This window comes from Arachis duranensis, chromosome 1, assembly GCF_000817695.3.
Source record: "Arachis duranensis cultivar V14167 chromosome 1, aradu.V14167.gnm2.J7QH, whole genome shotgun sequence".
In the NCBI taxonomy this organism is placed as follows: domain Eukaryota; kingdom Viridiplantae; phylum Streptophyta; class Magnoliopsida; order Fabales; family Fabaceae; genus Arachis; species Arachis duranensis.
Genome location: NC_029772.3, coordinates 72,027,073 through 72,038,774, shown reverse-complemented (window position 1 = coordinate 72,038,774; position 11,702 = coordinate 72,027,073). Strand labels below are relative to the sequence as shown.

The 11,702-nt window shown below is 37.1% G+C and overlaps 1 non-coding gene across 1 annotated transcript; it reads left to right on the top strand.

The window, feature by feature from the left end:
* Positions 1-11,060: 11,060 nt before the first annotated feature.
* Positions 11,061-11,164, top strand: LOC127743086 (small nucleolar RNA R71). The gene has a single exon (XR_008004390.1). It is a non-coding gene; the product is annotated as a small nucleolar RNA R71 (small nucleolar RNA).
* The last annotated feature ends 538 nt before the right edge of the window (positions 11,165-11,702 follow it).

Below are 11,702 nucleotides of genomic sequence, written 5' to 3'. Positions count from 1 at the left end.
TACCTATAACTCATACCGCCAAGTTATAACTAAAAAAAGCTCAACCTACTTTATCAAAACATAACCAGGCCAAGCTAACTCACCTTTAATACTATAACTCAATAGTATAGGTTATAGATCAGTTTTCAATGACAGCCGTCAAAAATGGTAAACGCCTTGATATGCTATTATTCTTCGTTAATGCAAATTATTCGAGAATGTAACTGTCGATGCTTCATACCAAAATATAAAAGGGAGGTAAAACGTTTATTTAATTTATTGCATTCTGCAACTATAACTCACTTACTGACTTGAGCGTTAGAATGCCTTATGCAGGTACCCACCCCCTTGTTTTCTCATTGCGGACGTATACCTCATCCTGACGGAAAGCTTACAAGTATTCACCGGCAAACGAACTATACACCGGCTAACCCCCATAATAACAGGCTTGTAATTATTATCACATAACACATATGAATGTATAGCAAATGCAGCAGAATATGAATGTTCGTCATGTGAGGGTATAAATTGAGTGAAGTAAAAGTGAGTTCACTTGTGCAGCTATCATACATTCGTACTCTATTGCAAGTATTTTTTCCCCCTTCTCTCTCTTTTATTTTCCCTTCTGTTTTAAAATAAATAATTATATATGTTATACCTCAAGAAGAGAGAGGAAATATTTTTTGTTCGAAAGAAAAATCGACTTAAACGAGGAGAAAATTTAGTGGCTCGTAATCATTTTCTTTAATAATGCCATCAAAGATAATTATAAATCACAAAATTTAGTACAAACAACACTCATAAGATAAGACTACACAACATCAGACACCAACACTAAATATATATACTCGCCACTCATAATACTCCTCAATAGCAATAATCTAAAATCTCAAAATAAAGAAATAAACCAATGCAATCACCACATATTACCTAAGCATATAATAATTCTCTTCTCATATCATGGTATAATTTTTGGCTTCTATCTTCATTCAAACCATTGGTTACATCTTCCATCATCTCTCTTTATTGTCTTTTCCCATTAATTTTGGAATTTGAATCCTTGCTCATCAGTTCCATATATTACTTCAACATTCTTGAGAATGTAATCCACGTTTCTTGTTCTATTTCTAAGAAATCTTTGGTCCTATCCTACTTCTTTTTCTTCGATTAGCCAACCCACCATGTTCTTTCTTTTAATTACCATAGCTAATTCTTCTTCTTTTTTTTTTTGCTTCCTCCAACAGATATTACAATACTATTTGTAATTCTATTAATGTTGTTGTTCCTGTTGTTGGTTTCCTCTACAACCTTTCTTAACGATCAACACAAATGGCCTTGCTCATTCATTACATTTCCTCCTATCACAAATTTATTTAAGTCCGAGGTAAACATAACTCAACAACACTAATTTCACTTTCTTAAATTCCTATGCTATAAATATTTCACTTCCACATTATTCTTACTTTTCTTTTCCTTTTTCCATTGAGTTACTAAGTTTTTAACTAATTCTCAACCACTTTTGTAGAGAAGAAGAGGGAGGAGATTGGCATTGTGATGACACGAATTAGTATACAAGAAAATAAAGAACATATTTAAGGTACTTTATCAATAGGACTATATGACACATTGCATAGTCTTATTTATATTCGTCATTTTTATATAAAAAGATATTTCAAAAAAATTATACACTTTTATATGATGTTTTTTTTTTTCAGTTTTCCATGGTATCCTTTAGTCTGACAGGTTAAAAAGTAATCTGTCATGGATTTGAGCTTCATTCAGGGGTTTCTCACTGGCCAATAAATTGCTGCATGTACAAAGCAAAATTTGAACTCCTAACACTTGCTTAAACAGACCACTGAACTAACTACTAGAATAACCTAAATTGGTGTTTTTCACTAAGATATGAAATACCTGTATATTAGCCTACACTTTCTTACAACTTACAAAAAAATATACTAACACCTAATACAATTCCCAGATTGCGAAAAATAACCATTGGTCTAGAAGGCTTTTCGCAATTTGTGAAAAGCAATTTTTTTCTCATTTTGTAGTCTACAAAAAACTCCTCATTCGTCCTTCATGCTTTTCTCAAGTTAAAAAAGTCATCACAGACACATAAATTCCATCAAGGGAAATATTAGTTTTGATAGAAATATAAGAAAAAGAATAAAAAAAATGTTTTTGTATGTTATGCCATTCATCAATACAAGAAGGTTTATTATACAAATATTTTCAACAATAATCTTAATAACATATTAGAATACCATTGTGAATTACATATAGGTTAGTAAGTTGTTAAGAAGTTATTAATATTAGTGGATAATTAGTAGAGTAGTTTGTAGAGTTGTTAAGATGGCTAGTAGAGTTATTAAGATTATTGTTGAAAATATTTATTTAAATAACTTTCATGTATCAATGAAAGACACATAATACATAAACATATTTCTTATTCATTTTCTTATATTTCTATCATGGTATCTGAACATAAATTTATTTTTTTTCTGATAAAGAACCAATACTCTTCGGCTTAGTTTTCTTCCTTTTATGGTGACCTTCCAATTGTTATATTATATCACAAACCATCCCAAAAACTTCTCTACATTGTTCTATGTTGAAAGAACAAAGTAACACCCGAATTTGCCATTGCACGCATTCTCACGCACCACCTAAATCTCTGTTGCTGAGGTTGCTGCACTATCTCCATTTTTCTCACCGCAGCACTTTTGCACTCCTTCTCTTCGGTTGTCTGCTTCTCTTTATATGATTTCTAGACTTAATCAGAATCGTTGATTTCATTTGATCATTCGACAATCCGGATTGTGTTGACCCTTGCTGTCCTACGCCCTCACTACAACCCAATCTAGAACCATTTCATTGACTGACCTGTGGTAACTCACACCAAATTACATTGCTGACTGAGTGCCATGTGGATCTTTTGCTCTTTTATGCGTTGACATATGTCACAAGCATGCTGATGAAGCAGTTGACATGCGTTATAGTGGGACCCTTTCTTAAGGTTTTTTGGTGTGATCTTTCCTATTTCGATTTTCTTTCTCTGAATTCTGCTCTAATCTTGTTGTTTTTTCACTTTTTTTTGAAGAATATTTAACTATTCTCATGGAGAAATTATATATCCTTCAACCAATTCCTGTCCTTCTTAATGGATCCAACTATAACCATTCGGTTGAAGCCATGAGAGGGTTTCTCAAAGGCCACAAATCAGGCGTTATGTGACTATATTTTGTGTCCAACTAAAATTAAGGCTAAAAAATTCAAAGAAGTGACTGAAAATCCAAAGAAGCTTCTTTTGAATCCATTAATGTTGACAAAGCCTTTATTAAGAAATTGGAAGATTGGAATAGTAAGAATCACCAAATGATTACTTAGTTTTGCAACATATTTATGCCTGGCATTCACTTTCATCTAGGCATTTCGAAATTGTTAAAGAGGTATCGGATCATTTGGAAAAATGCTACAATATTTCTGATCTTTCACATCAATATCAATTACTTAAGGAACTTCACAACCTTAAGCAAGAACGTGATTAGGCTATTTATGATTTTCTAGCATAGATTGAATGCATTTGGAATCATTTGTGAACCTATTCTTAAAAATGCTACTAATGATAAAGCTTATGAGGATTATCACAATCGGACATGTCTAATTCAGTTTCTCATGGCACATAGATGATTATAGGCCAGTCAGAGCTTCTATTCTTTATCAAAATCCTTGGTGTGGACTTAAATATGCTCTCCCTCATCTTAAGTCTAAAAAAGCACGTCTAGGACTGACTCGATCCAAAACTGACGCTGTCTTTGCAATTACAGACAAAAGGGACAAATTTTGTCAAAATTGTAGTCGTTCTGGTCATCTTTTCTGACATTGTCCCTCCATCGAATGTCATAAATGCAAGTAGAAAGGTCATATTGCCTCCAATTGTTCTATCATGTATTGTCACTATTGCAAACAATTAGGCCACTTGATATATACTTGTCCTACTCGTTCAAATCAGAACAAGTATCATCATCGCTCCAATGCTCCCAATTTTGTGCTTGTTTCTGTAGCTGCTGTCGCTGATATATATATGCATCATCTACTTCTGGTAGTCCATCTTATTTTTTTCATCTAATATTGAGTCTTTTCTTAAATAACTTATTTCATTCTCTCGTAATACTTCTGTTGTTCTATTCACTCCTCTAGGTAACTCAAAATGGTACCTTGATTCTGGCTATTTCAATCACATGTCACCTATGTGTCATGTTTTATCTTCTTTGTCTACCACTACTACTGCACTTTTTATTCACACTGCTAATAGATCCTTTTTGTATGTGAATCATAAAGGATCTGTCTTACAACCTGACCTTGACTTATTTATGCTTATTTCATTCTTAAATTGAATTTCAATTTTATCTCTATGGTTCAATTAGTTGAACTTGGTTTTGATGTCCACTTTTGTATTTTTGGTTGTCGTGTGCAAGATCCTCGGACGGGACAAATCATCGGGACTGGATGTAAGGTCGAAAGACTGTTTGAACTTAGGAATCTTCATGTTTCCTCTACCATAAACCTATGTGTTATTTCTCCTCCAACCACACATCACTTATGGCATCATTGTCCTACTCACAATTCATTAGAAAATTTGTGTCATGTAACACCCCGTTAGCCTAAGCCTTACCTCTAGCCGTAAAGCAAAGGATAACAAAGTGCTACGGCAGTTCTAAAGCTTATAAATATAATATATATCAAATATTTATATAACTAGAAGCCTGATGAAGGAATAAAATCTCAACCTCACATAAAGCGGATTTACAAAGCGCGAAATGTTGACACACGATAACAAAACGCGTAGGTACGGACCTAACAAAACATAATATATATAAAGCCTTGTAGATAGTTCCAGGATACACAAGATAATAATTAAATTAACAAGATATATATATATATATATATATATGTATGATATACCAAAATGAGGACTAGTTATAGCCTGCGGAGTTTAGGCCGGCTAGTGAAACTGAAATACAAAAGAGTTTTGAAGTTTAAAATGGCAACAACCTATCTCTCAAAGTTTTCAGAATAAAACCTCTAAGGCAACAAAGTAAAATATACAAAAGATGAGAGAACTACTACATAATAAACAAAATGCAAAGATAACAAAAGATCATCCGCTCTGAAAAATAGTACCGAATATATAAGATGCAAGGTTCCGAGATGCCAAAAGTAATTCTAGAACTTCACACCAAACAGATATTCAAGCTTAATGAAATAAATAACTTAAATCATAAACAGGGTTATCTAAAATTAGGAGATTTCTAACTAATACCAATCACACTGCTGCATCCCACAGCCTTCACTAACCTACCCTCCACGCGATCCCATCACCACCGCCTACCTAACCTCCTCAGCACCAGACGATCACAGATAATGCAAGCACGTAAAACACAAGTAAAATACATATATAGCAAGTAATTCAACTAGCATTTAGGCATGTTATTCAAATAGGCATAACTCAAGTAATCAAAGCAAGGAAGCATATAGAAGATGCATATGATGAATGTCTATCCTATTTGGCTCATGATATCACTTGTCGGTTCAAAATTCAACCCCCAACACATCCCCGGGATGTCGCCTTTTGGTACACGAAATCGTGAGTTCACACTTCTCTCACAACTCCGTACAGCTGACCAGCAAGTGCACTGGGTCATCCAAGTAATATCTTACGTGAGTAAGGGTCGATCCCATGGAGATTGTCGGCTTGAAGCAAGCTATAGTCATCTTGTAAATCTCAGTCAGGCGGATTCAAATGGTTATGAGGTTTTGATGATTAAAAAAGGAAATAAAACATAAAATAGGATAGAGATACTTATGCAATTCATTGGTGGGAATTTCAGATAAGCGTATGGAGATGCTTTGTTCCCTCTGAGCCTCTGCTTTCCTATTGTCCTCATCCAATCTCGCGTACTCCCTTCCATGGCAAGCTGTATGTTGGTGGATCACCATTGTCAATGGCTACCATCCGTCCTCTTTGTGAAAACATGTCCGCTACAGTTTCCCGCATGGCTAATCAGCTGTCGGTTCTCGATCGTGTCAGAATAAGATCCATTGATCCTTTTGCACACTGTCCCTGCACCCAACCGTCACGAGTTTGAAGCTCATCACGGTTATCTCATCCCAGATCCTACTCGGAATACCACAGACAAGGTTTAGACTTTCCGGATCTCAAGAATGCGGCCAATTGATTCTAGCTTATACCACGAAGACTCTGATCTCATGGAATGGAAGGCTCTATTGTCAGGAGAGGTAACCAAGCGTCGTGAACCATGAGGCCAAGAAATACACACTCAAGCTCTTGCAGATAGAACGGAGGTGGTTGTCAGGCACGCGTTCATAAGGGATGATGATGATGAGTGTCACGGATCATCACATCCATCAGGTTGAAGTACGAGTAAATATCTTAGAACAAGAATAAGTGTGAATTGAATAGAAAAACGACAGTACTTTGCATTAATTCATGAGGAATAGCAGAGCTCCACACCTTAATCTATGAGGTGTAGAAACTCCACCGTTGAAAATACATAAGTGATGAAGGTCCAGGGATGGCCGAATGGACAGCCCCCAAAACGTGATCAAGAGATCAAAATTGATCCAAAGATAGTCTCAAAAATGATCTAAAGATATGAATACAATAGTAAAAAGTGCTATTTATACTAAACTAGTAAACTAGGTTTACAGAAAATGAGTAACTAAGTGTAGATAGTGCAGAAATCTACTTCCGGGGCCCACTTGGTGTATGTTTGGGCTGAGCATTGAAGCTTTCACGTGCATAAGCTCTTCTTGGAGTTTAAACGCCAGTTTTGGTGCCAGTTTGGGCGTTTAACTCTAGCTTTGGTGCCAGTTCTTGCGTTTTACACCAGAAAAGGGTCTTGGTGGGTGTTTTGACACCAATTTGGGTCATCAAATCTCGGACAAAGTATGGACTATTGCACTTTGCTGGAAAGCCCAAGATGTCTACTTTCCAACACAATTGAGAGCACACCAATTGTACTTCTGTAGCTCCAGAAAATCTACTTTGAGTGCAGGGAGATCAGAATCCAACAGCATCTTCAGTCCTTTCTCAGCTTCTAAATCAGATTTTTGCTCAGGTCCCTCAATTTCAGCCAGAAAATACCTGAAATCACAAAAAAACACACAAACTCATAGTAAAGTCCAGAAATATGATTTTTGCATAAAAACTAAAAAAAATATACTAAAAAGTAACTAAAACATATTAAAAACTATGTAAAAATAATGCCAAAAAGCGTATAAATTATCCACTCATCACAACACCAAACTTAAATTGTTGCTTGACCCCAAGCAACTGAAAACAAAATAGGATAAAAAGAAGAGAATATTCTATAAATCCGAAAGTATCAATGAAGCTTAGTTCAAATTAGATGAGCGGGGCTAGTAGCTTTTTGCCTCTGAACAGTTTTGGCATCTCACTTTATCCTTTGAAGTTCAGAATGATTGGCATCTATAAGAACTCAGAATTAAGATAGTGTTATTGACTCTCCTAGTTTAGTATGTTGATTCTTGAACACAGCTACTTTATGAGTCTTGGTCGTGGCCCTAAGCACTTTATTTTCCAGTATTACCACCGGATACATAAATGCCACAGACACATAACTGGGTGAACCTTTTCAGATTGTGACTCAACTTTGCTAAATTCCCAGTTAGAGGTGTCCAGAGTTCTTGAGCACACTCTTTTTGCTTTGGATCACGACTTTAACCACTCAGTCTCAATCTTTTGACTTGGACCTTCATGCCACAAGCACATGGTTAGGGACAGCTTGATTTAGCCGCTTAGGCCAGGATTTTATTCTTTTGGGCCCTCCTATCCACTGATGCTCAAAGCCTTGGATCTTCTTTACCCTTGCCTTTTGGTTTAAAGGGCTACTGGCTTTTTTTGGTTGCTTCTTTTTTTTCGCTACTCTCTTTTTTTTACAAGCTTTTTCTTTTTCACTGCTTTTTCTTACTTCAAGAATCAAATTTATGGTTTTTCAGATTATCAATAACATTTTTCCTTTTTCATTATTCTTTCAAGAGCCAACAATTTTAACATTCATAAACTTCATTATAAAAAATATGCACTGTTTAAGCATTCATTCAGAAAACAAAAAATATTGCCACCACATCAAAATAATTAAACTAATTTCAAGATAAAATTTGAAATTCATATACTTCTTGTTCTTTTGTAATTAGGAACATTTTTCATTTAAGAAAAGTGAAGGATTCATAGGTCATTCATAGCTTCAAGGCATGGACACTAGACACTAATGATCATGTAATAATGGCACAAACATAGACAAACATAAAGCATAAAAATAAGAAAACAGAAAAACAAATAATAAGGAAATTAAAGAACGGGTCCACCTTAGTGATGGCGGCTAGTTCTTCCTCTTGAAGATCCTATGGAGTGCTTGATATCATCAATGTCTCTTTCTTGCCTTTGTTGCTCCTCCCTCATGGCTCTTTGGTCTTCTCTGATTTCATGGAGGATAATGGAGTGCTCTTGGTGCTCCATCCTTAGTGCTGTTGGTGCTCCTTCCTCTTTCTAGTGATGGGTTTTTGAGATGAATCTCTCCATCTTCCATGACTAAGAGTTGGAAGCAACTGCCTTCCCTTTCCTCTTCCTAGAGGTTTCTCCGGTCTTAGGTGCCATTAATAGTTATGGAAAAACAAAAAGCAATGCTTTTTCCATACCAAACTTAAAAGGCTGCTCGTCCTTGGGCAAATGAAGAAAGAAAAGAGGAAAAGAAGAAGAAATGAAGGAGATGGAGGTGTGTAAAGGGTTCGGCCATATGGGGTTGGGAGTGTTTTGGGAGGGGAATGGTTTGAATTTAAGTGGGTGGGTGTAGGTGGGAAATAGTGGATGGATGTGAGTGTTGAAGAGGGTGTTATGGAAAGGTGTGAAGAGGAGAGAGAGCGAGGTGGGGTAGGTGGGGATCCTGTGGGGTCGACAGATCCTGAGGTGTCAAGGATTTTTTCATCCCTGCACCTTGCTAGCGCTAAACGCCCTCTATGTGCCTTTCTGGCGTTTAAACGCCCAGAAAGGTGCCAGACTGGGCATTTAAACGCCCATTTTTATACCTTTACTGGCGTCTAAACACCAGTTTGCCTGCCAGTTCTGGCATTTAAATGCCCAGAATGGTGTCAGGCTGGGCGTTAAATGCCCATTTTGGTATCCTTACTGGCGTTTAAACACCAGTAAGCTCGTCCTCCAGGGTGTGCCATTTTTATGCTGTTTTTTATTTTTCTTTAATTTTTGCAGTTGTTTTTGTGACTCCACATGATCATGATCCTAAAGAAAACATAAAATAACATAGATAAATAAAATAAAATTGGGTTGCCTCCTAATAAGCACTTCTTTAATGTCAATAGCTTGACAGTGAGCTCTTTTAGAGCTTCACAGATGTTCAGAGCATGATTGTGGCCTCCCAACACCAAACTTAGAGTTTGAATGTGGGGGCTCTGTTTGACTTTATACTGAGAGAAGCTTTTCATGCTTCTTCTCCATGTTTACAGAAGAAGATCCTTGAGCCTTAAACACAAGGTAGTCCTCATTCAATTGAAGGACTAACTCTCCTTTGTCCACATCAATGACAGCCTTTGATGTGGCTAAGAAGGGTCTTCCAAGGATGATGGATTCATCCTCATCCTTCTCAGTGTCTAGGATTATGAAGTCAGCAGGGATGTAAAGGCCTCCAACCTTTACCAAGACATCCTCTACAAGTCCATAAGCCTGTTTCTTTGATTTGTCTGTCATCTCTAGTGAGATTCTTGCATCTTGTACCTCAAAGATCCCTAGTTTCTCCATTACAGAGAGTGGCATGAGGTTTACACTTGACCCTAGGTCACACAGAGCCTTCTCAAAGGTCATGGTTCCTATGTTGCAAGGTATTAAGAACCTTCCGGGATCCTCTTTCTTTTGAGGTAACTTCATTTGAACCAATGCACTTAGTTCATTGATGAGCAATGGAGGTTCATCCTCCCTAGTCTCATTACCAAATAATTTGGCATTCAGCTTCATGATTGCTTCTAGATATTGAGCAACTTGTTCTTCAGTAACATTTTCGTCCTCTTCAGAGGAAGAATATTTGTCAGAGCTCATGAATGGTAATAGTAGGTTCAGTGGAATCTCTATGGTCTCTAGATGAGCCTTAGATTCCTGTGGTTCTTCAATAGGGGACTCCCTGTTGGCCAGTGGACGTCCCATAAGGTCTTCCTCACTGGGAATCACTGGCTTTCCCTCCTCTACAGGTTCGGCCATGTTGGATGTATAGATGGCCTTGCACTCTCTTTTTGGGTTCTCTTCTGTATTGCTTGGGAGAGTGCTAGGAGGAGTTTCAGTAACTCTTTTACTCAGCTGACCCACTTGTCCCTCCAAATTTCTGATGGAGGACCTCATTTCATTAATGAAACTAAGAGTGGCCTTAGATAGATCAGAGACTATGTTTGCTAAGCCAGAGAGGCTCTGCTCAAAATTCTGTATATGTTGCTGAGAGGATGATGGAAAAGGTTTGCTATTGCCAAACCTATTTCTCCCACCATTATTGTTATTGAAGCCTTGTTGAGGCTTCTGTTGATCCTTCCATGAGAAATTTGGATGATTCCTCCATGAAGGGTTTTAGGTGTTTCCATAGGATTCTCCCATTTAATTCACCTCTTCCTTTGCAGGATTCTCAGGGTCATAAGCTTCTCCTTCAGAGGAGGCTTCTTTAGCACTGCCAGATGCAGCTTGCAATCCAGTCAGATTCTGAGAAATCATATTGACTTGCTGAGTCAATATTTTATTTTGAGCCAATATGGCATTCAGAGTATCAATCTCAAGAACTCTTTTCTTCTGAGTCACCCCATTATTCGTAGGATTCCTTTCAGAAGTGTACATGAACTGGTTATTTGCAACCATCTCAATGAGTTCCTGGGCTTCTACAGGTATTTTCAGATGAAGGGATCCACCGGCAGAGTGGTCCAATGACATCTTGGATAACTCAGATAGACCATCATAGAATATACATATGATGCTCCATTCTAGAAACATGTCAAAAGGACACCTTTTGGTTAATTGCTTGTATCTTTCCCAAGCTTCATAGAGGGATTCACTTTCCTTCTGTCTGAAGGTTTGGACATCCACTTTGAGCTTACTCATCTTTTGAGGTGAAAAGAATTTGGTCAAGAAAGCATTAACCAACTTGTCCCAAGAGTTCAGGCTTTCTCTAGGTTGTGAGTCCAACCATGTCCTAGCTCTATCTCTCACAGCAAATGGGAAAAGCATAAGTCTGTAGACCTCGGGATCAACCCATTGGTCTTAACAGTATCACAGATCTGTAAGAATTCATATAAAAACTAATGAGGATCTTCTGATGAAAGTCCATGAAACTTGCAGTTCTACTACATTAGAGAAACTAATTGAGGCTTAAGCTCAAAGTTGTTTGCTCTAATGGCAGGAATTGAGATGCTTCTTCCATAGAAGTTGGAAGTTGGTGCAGCATAGTCACCAAGCATCTTCCTTGCATTGTTGTTATTATTTTCGGCTGCCATGTCTTCTCCTTTTCTGAAAATTTCTGTCAGGTCCTCTCCAGAGAGTTGTGCTTTAGCTTCTCTTAGCTTCCTCTTCAAAGTCCTTTCAGGTTCAGGATCGGCTTCAACAAGAATATCCTTATCCTTGTTCTTGCTCATGT